Genomic DNA, 7,701 nt, shown 5'->3' with positions numbered 1-7,701 from the left:
AAAATGGGAGAATGTCCTGTGTCAGTGAAGTTTGTGACCCGGAAACTTAGAAAAGCTGGCAGAGCAAGAATTCGGGTGCAAGTGGTTTGGTCGCGGGGTGTTTGCAGGTGAAGAGAGTCCTCGCTCCGGGGACCAGCCCGCACAGTGCCCTGTGGGGCCTTCCAGGCTCCACTCCGCGTCTCATTCCCTGGCACCCCGGCCAGCTGCCTTCCCCCGCTGGCTGTCAGCCACCTCCTCTCTGAAGCCCACCCATCCTGTTTCCACATGGACATTCCTAGGGAGTCCCCGGGGCCCTGCTCTGCAGCAAAAAAGCTCAAGCTTTGATATCTGAGCCCCCCCAGTTAATGGAGGGCATTTTACTTGGGGGCGTCGAGGAACGCAGGGAACGTAGAGGACGCCCCAGGCACACGGCAGGCACTCCGTACCTGTCAGCTGTCCGGACGAGGAGGAGATGGGCCAGCCAGCGCCCCCTGCCGCTCAGCATGCCCGCGGAGCAGAGGGTCTCAGGTTGCCTTCCTGTGTCCTGTGAGTGGCAGTGCCAGGGGGAACTGGCCCTTCTCGCTGGAAGGACTCAGCCCGGGTGTGGACTGCGAGGCCCATTCCCACAGGACGGAGCAGGGCCCCGGGGGTTCGCCCCAGTGCCGTTTCACACTCTCCGTAAAGGATTGACACGCTTTGGGAGCAAAGATGACAAATGAGTTGAAGGGCAGAGAGGAGTGCCCGGCAGCTGCTTGCAGAAGCCTGTGGGGACGCGCTGCGTGTGTGCAAAAGTACATCTTAAAGGGCGACTAAGGAAGGCCCGGCAGCCCCTCGGGGGCTCCTGACTGGCCTGGGGCTGGGAGGGGGTGCCAGGCCCGAGCTGGTCCCCACTGCCGTGCTGCACAGGACCCAGGCCCTCCGGCGCCTCCCCACTTGGCTGTCCATCCTCTGGCCACCTGCCTTGAGCCTGTGCGTGCACACTCACACACTCACACACACACACCCCGCTCACCCTCTCTCCGGGAACCATCTGTCGGACCCGTGCCTTCCACCTCGGCTGTAAATCAGGTGCAGGAAGGCTGTGGTTAACTAGATCGCGGAGGGTCAAATAACCCAGCCTGGGATTACAGGGCTCTGCTCCCCTTTCACTTCCTGCTGTCTGCACCTTGATCCGAAGGTGGCAGGGGAAAGGCGAGGTAGCGCGACTTGGAACATTTATTCTTTTGTGCCTTGTTAGCAACTGCTGGGAGAAAGGAAAACACAGCTAGGGAGGAGGTGGACGCAGACAGCTGAGATGCACTCTGTGGATGTAAATTATCCTCGCTCCCTGGTGAGCATGGAGAATTTCGGAGTGGGGAGTGTTCTGAGCTGGGGTTGCCGATGATCTAGGATGTGAGGGGATTATCTTTCCTGCTGCCCTGCTCTGGGGCCGGGATTTGGCCCAAGATCGAGCACTGATTGAGCCAAGTATTTGCTGAACACCTGCTGCATGCAGGAGCCAGGGCGGNCAGCTGAGATGCACTCTGTGGATGTAAATTATCCTCGCTCCCTGGTGAGCATGGAGAATTTCGGAGTGGGGAGTGTTCTGAGCTGGGGTTGCCGATGATCTAGGATGTGAGGGGATTATCTTTCCTGCTGCCCTGCTCTGGGGCCGGGATTTGGCCCAAGATCGAGCACTGATTGAGCAAGTATTTGCTGAACACCTGCTGCATGCAGGAGCCAGGGCGCTTACAGAAGTGACTGAGGCAGACACATTCCCTTGGAGCTCGCTTTCTAGAGCAGCAGGAGAAAAAGTAAGTAGCAGATTATTATAGCTTGTGGTGAGCCACATGGAGGAAATACACAGGGTGGAAAGAAAGTGAGCTGAGGCAGAGGGCAGGCCCAGCTCCTGGGAGCAGGGACAGGAGGTGGGCCCCTTCCAAGAGCAGTGGAATTCGGGAAGTGGGATAGTCAGGAGAGGAGAGACTTGAGTGACATGTCTGGCTTAGCTTTTAAGAGGTTCCTTCTGTGAGACGTGCCAGGATGAGAGGAAATGTTTGCACGTCACATATCCGACAAAGGACGAGATTTGCAGTATGTAAAGAACTCTCAAAACACAGCAGTAAGAAAACAGACCACTCAGTTAGAAATGGGCAAAATGCTTGAACAGGTCCTTAACAGAGGTGCATAGATGGTAATTAAATACACGAACCATCATAGTCATTAAGCAGATATGGATTAAAACCGGGAGATACCATTCCATACTTATTAGAACGTTGAAAACATGAAGTACTGATAATTCCAAGCGTTGACAAAGATGTGTAAAATGATTAGAACTCTTGTTCACCACTGGAGGGAATTCAAAATGGCACAGCCACTCTGCAAAAACAGTTTGGCAGTTTCTTGTAAAATTAGAGGTCTGGTGTAATACCCTGCAGTCTGCACCATGGAGTACCACTCAGCAATGAAAATGAAGTGGCTTTTGATTGACACACCAGCACAGACACATCTCGGGTATGTTTGGCTGAGTAAAGGAGGCCAGTCCTGAAGACTACATGCCATACATTGTACGTCCTGTCCGGTCCCAGAATACGATGTTCTGAAAAGGTGAAGCTATAGGGACAGAACAGATCCATGGTTGCCAGGAGTTGGGATGGGGGGCTGACCACAGAAGAACAAGAGAGGCTTCTTGGGAGAATTGGAATGTTCTGTATCCTTACTGGCTGATGGTGATGGTAGGAAGCTGCATCCATAGGACTCTCTGAAACTGTGTTTTTGGACTTATCTGCTCCCATCTCCCATCCCTCCCAGCCCTGAACTCACTTGACGACCAGTTGTCCTTGGGTCAGCCCTCACTCCCCCTCCTGCCCGGCATCCCTGAGCCCCACCTCGCTGGTCTCCCACCTTGCAGCAAGTCCCCTCCATTCTGGAACACCCCATCAGCCCTGCTAGCTTTCAGTTTTCTCTTCTTGGTGGCCAGTCCTCCTCACCTTGTTTTGGAGAGTGGAGAAAAAGCAGGTCCTTGGACACCTCTTAGTGCCTGACATTTGTCCCCTCCCAGCGCCGCCTCCAGGTGAGGGGGTTCCCACCAGGCCCGACACACGTACGAGAGATGTGGGAGCCCCTCGGATCTGAACCTGATTTTCTGTGGCAATGCTGCCCTCTCTGTCTTCCTGTGTTAGTCTCACCTTTGCTGAGCATGCTCCCTCCTCCTGGTCCTCCCTTCCTCCCTCATCTTCCTCCCTCTCCCTCCTCGCCTCTCCTCCTCCTCCTCCTCTCTTCTCCCCTCTCCCCCCTCTTCCTTCTCATTTCCCTCCTCCCCCCTCTTCCCTCCTCCCCTCCCTTCTCCTTTCCCTCCTCCCCTTCCCCCTCCTTCCCTCTTCCCTCCCCCCTTCCCTCCTCCCCTTCCTCCTCCTTTCCCTCCTCCCCTTCCTCCTCCTCCCTCCTCCCCTTCCCTGCTCCTTCTCTTCCTCCTTCAGCCTACCCCTCTTCTTCCTCCACCCTCCTCCTCCCCCTCCTCGTCTCTCTCCCCCCTCCTTTCTTCTTAACCCTTCTCCCTCCGCCTCCTCCCTCCTCCCTCCTCCCTCCCTGGCCTCCCTCCCTGGCCTCCCTCGGCAGCTGGAGCGCAGCCTGGCCCACGTGGAGGGCCCTGCCTGCCTCTACCTTCACTGTGGATGGCATCCAGGCACACGGACCAGTCTCACCAAAGCAGGACATGTTTCACCCCCACCCCCAGCACCACAGGAGCACCCGGCCCTTGGGCACGAGCTGCAGGCCCTGGAGCCCCAGACGGCCCTGGGGTTGGCTCTGGGGAGCAGTCAAGTTCACTGACAGCGTGAGCTGCCTGCCCTCTAGGCCGGCGTGGGCCTGAGAAAGGAGACGCGAGTCAAGGCTCCGGCAGCCAGAACACGGTAGCACAGGCCGCGGGGCTTCAGCGGTGGACATGTATTCCCCGCGGTCTTGGGGCCTGGAAGTGTGAGGTGAAGGAGCACAGGGCTGGGTTCTTCCAGGGCCTCTCTCTGTGACTTGCAGGCGCCGCCTGTCCTGTGTCTTCACGTGGTCTCATCTGTGTGTCCGTGTCCTCATCTCTTTCTGGAAGGACGCAGTCATGTTGGTGACCTCACTTTACCCTACTCACTTCTCTCCAATGGCAGTCACGCGCTGAGTCCCGGGGGCTAGGAACGTGGACTCTGGGGGGACCCAGTTGAGTCTGTAGCACGAGCTCAGGTCAGAGCTGAGTGACCCCCACGGTGGCCCCCACGGTGACCTCCTGAAGTCGCTGTCGGCGCCGTGGTGGTTCCGCCTCGCCCCTCCCGCCTGGAGGAGCTCCAGAGGGTCCGGTGCCGAGCCAGCTCGCCTGCCCTCGCAAGCCTGCCCCCTGGGGGTCCTGCCCGACCCCGATGGCCCCTGGGGCCAGGTCTGCAGGAAAAGGAGCCAGATGCCCTGGTGGAAGCCCAGGACGGAATTCCAGAAGCCACAGTGTGAGCCGCAGTCGAGGAGGCCGGCCTCAGACAGGCGCCCCCTCCCGATGGCGGCTGTGAGCCCTTGAGGACCTGGGACAGAGTGCGTCCTAAGGAGCTGGGAGAGGTAGTGCTGGGGACGGGTGGCCCGGGGCCGGGACTGTCTGCCTTTCGGGTCGGCCTTGCCAGGGCACTCAGAAACCCCGGGTGGGCTTCCCTCAGCCCACTGAGTCTCAGCGAGGAGGTCCTGGCGCGGCTTAGCAGCCGATCACTGGGCAGCTTGGTGTTGGGGCAGGGGGGTCAGAGGGTGTGGACGGAAGGCCTGGTGCCCTGGCTGACGCCCTCTGGGCCAGGACCGCAGTGACGGGGGGGGGGTGCCGGCTGGGTCCTTGGAGCCGCAGAGACCAAGCATTACACTGTTAACTTGGAAGTGACTTTAGTGGCTGTGCAGACCTCCATCCTCACAGACGAGCCCCCTGTGGTCCAGAGGGGGCGAGGCACTAACCCAGAGTCACACAGCGGTACTGGCAGGAACGGGCTGGGACCTGGGCCTCCTGAGGCTCATGTGAAACCGCCTGTGTGCCCCGAGCTGGCTGGCCCTGACTGATGGCCTTGGGCAGAGACGGCCCCGGGCTCCCCTCTGCTCGGGGAGGCACTCCAGCCTGCGGAGCGAGTGCGTGAGAACCCTAATCCTTCTGCCTTCTCAGGGCCCTGGGCTTCCTTTTGGCCTCACCTTCCTCTTTATGGAAAACCCTGGGTACATTGTTTCCCATGACCAGGTGCTGCCTGGCCCGCGTCGACGGGGTGACCTGCGCGGAAGGGATTGACCTCCTCGAAAAAGTGGCTGACTTCCAGGGAAATGGGAGTCACCAGATGGGCGCGTCCCGCCCCGTTCGCAGAAGAATTAGGGAAGCTCTGTCATCGCAAAGGGANCTACTGGCTGTCGCCCGCCCGTGAGCCAGTGTGCGGGACTTTGTAGGAGGCTGTGTGTGTCTGGCTGCGGGGGTCTCAGCGTGTCTGTGTGCACGTGAGTTTGTAGGAGGGGCACCAAGGCTCTCCAAGAACAGGCCCCAGCTGCCTCCCTCCTCCCGTGGCTTTCCCAGCCGGCGCGCAGTCCCCTCCTCTGTGGTCGTGCTGATCCCGGAGCCTGGCGCGAGGAGCCGAGGGGACGGTGTGTGAGCGCTTGTAGAGGCGTCAGGTGTTCACGGGTATCTGGGCGGTCGCGCCAAGCTGGAGGAACGCTCGCCTCTGGGGCTGGGCCCACTCCCTCTAGAAGTGACCCGAGTAAGCCTTCTGAGGCCCCCACCTGTTGGGACCTCGCTTCTCTTCCTAGAATAGCGATTTTCGGGGGACCACAGGCAGCCCGGCAAAGGGCCCGGTGGCCCCAAGTCTTTGCAGAGTCTGGGCACAAAGATTGGAAATCCAGCAGGAGGCACCCCCTTCTCTAATCCAAGGACCGGCCTGCCCCGTGGACACGGCTGCCCTGCCCTCGCTGAGGATGGCCCTTGGCTCAGGCCTCTGACTCCCCCGCCCCGTCCCCGGCAGCACCCCAGCCCAGGCCACTGACAGGTCACCAGCTGCGAGGGGCTGCGGGTGAGGACCTGGCAGCCTTCGCGATGCGCCCCCCAGTCCCCCCCCCAGATTCTGCTCTGGACAGCTCATGCCTCGGGAGGCGACCCGTGCCTGTGGTGGCTTGGCTCTGGCCCTTCGGTGCCTGAGCAACCTTTGGTGACCTCCTTCCAGCCAGGCGCTGGGATCCAGAAGTCCCGGGCACACAGCTGTGCTCCGTCAGCACGGAGGGCGGAGGTCTTGGCACCGTCAGCCTCACCAGCCGACTTCCCAGGCAGGCCACGGGAGGTCAGCTGGCAACAGCCTCGGGAGTCCACACCCACCGGTGCCCGTGCCCCCATCGGCCTGGGGACGGCAGCGGGGTCCTGTGCTGGGGCCGTCAGAGGTGCGGCCCGAGCCTGGTCCCCCTTCCCAGGAGGGGACTAAAGGGCTCAGGGAGAGGTCAGAGGTCTTCTCCGGCCACCTCCTCCTCACAGCACGGGGGCCCCTGCTCGTGTCAGCCTGAGTCCTTCCTTACTGAGGAAGAGGAGAGAAAGACCAGACCAATGGGCCATGAACGTGAACGTAGGGCCGATTTAAGAAGACCAGCTCCTGATGGGGATTCACTGCTGTGTCGGGAGAGATTGGGCCAGTTCCATTTTGCCCCCGGGAATTCTGCTGTAGGAGAAACCCACCCACTGGCAGCTCCTCCTCTCGGGCTACCCGTGTGACCCCCAGGGCCTCCCTCCCTGGGCCCGTGTCCCCTGCCCCGCTGTAACCTGACAGGCGTGCCCACAGCCAGGACCGCGCTCTCAGCGGCAGACTCCGGCCTCGCCCTCGAGCAGCGGAGGCTGGACCCTCTGCTCGCCCTTATTTTCTTGGATGGTCCCCTCTCCCCTGGCCCCCGTTTGGGGCAGAAATGGCAGCTTCCTGCAGACAGCTCCCCTCCCCCACCGCCTTTGCAGCCCACTCCCAGGCTTCACCAGGTGGGCAGAGGCAGGGGAGGCTGCCGCTGCCTCCCCCCGCCCGTACCTGGGGCGTACCCCTAGATTCCGGGATGCAGGATTCAGCCGGGAGCTCGGGGGTCCCCGTCCCTGCTGATATATCCTCTCCCGCCCCAGCCACCCGGTATCGGTGGGGGTCCTGGATGCTCCTGCTGCCATAACAGAACCCCACAGGCTGGTGGCTTACGTGAGACTGCCTCACAGCTCCCGAGGCCGACAAGTGCGAGATCAGCGTGCCCCTGATCCAGTGTCCGCTGAAGGGTGGCTTCCTGGTGCGGCTGACGGCCTTCTTGCTGCCTTCTTGTGCAGAGAGATCCCCCTCTTCCTCCTCTTCTGCAGAAGGGACCTGATGCTGTCCTGGGGGTCCCCCTCCGTGATGTCACCTAAACCAACCTGATACCACCCGAAGGCTCCACCTCCTAACCCGTCTCGTTGGGGTTAGGACTTCGATGTGAAATGGGGGGGGATACAAACGTTTGGTCCCTAGCAGGGGGGACGTCCTCCCAAAGTCCTCTGGCTACTCCGTCACTGGGTCTGTGTCCTTTGACACAGGGAGGGACCTTGGGAAGCAGCTTAACAGGGTGGGCAACCCCCGCTTTCTAGCCTGTTGCAAACCAGGAGGAAGGGTATGGGCCTGCTCAGGCGGGGCCTCCGCCTCCCAGCAAGCCCGCTCCCTTTCTGCAAGGCCCCCGGAGGGAGGTTTCTTCTGCACATCCAGGCAGGGTTTTTTA

General features: G+C 60.8%; 1 protein-coding gene across 1 annotated transcript in view; it reads left to right on the top strand.

The window, feature by feature from the left end:
* Positions 1 to 7,701, top strand: part of NTN1 (netrin 1) — an 87,906-nt gene that overhangs the window by 31,648 nt on the left and 48,557 nt on the right. The window lies entirely within an intron of this gene.

This window comes from Crocuta crocuta, unplaced genomic scaffold, assembly GCF_008692635.1.
Source record: "Crocuta crocuta isolate KB4526 unplaced genomic scaffold, BGI_CrCroc_1.0 scaffold139, whole genome shotgun sequence".
Lineage (NCBI taxonomy): Eukaryota > Metazoa > Chordata > Mammalia > Carnivora > Hyaenidae > Crocuta > Crocuta crocuta.
The sequence above is the reverse complement of the archived record's forward strand: the minus strand, read 5'-3'. Positions and strand labels throughout refer to the sequence as shown.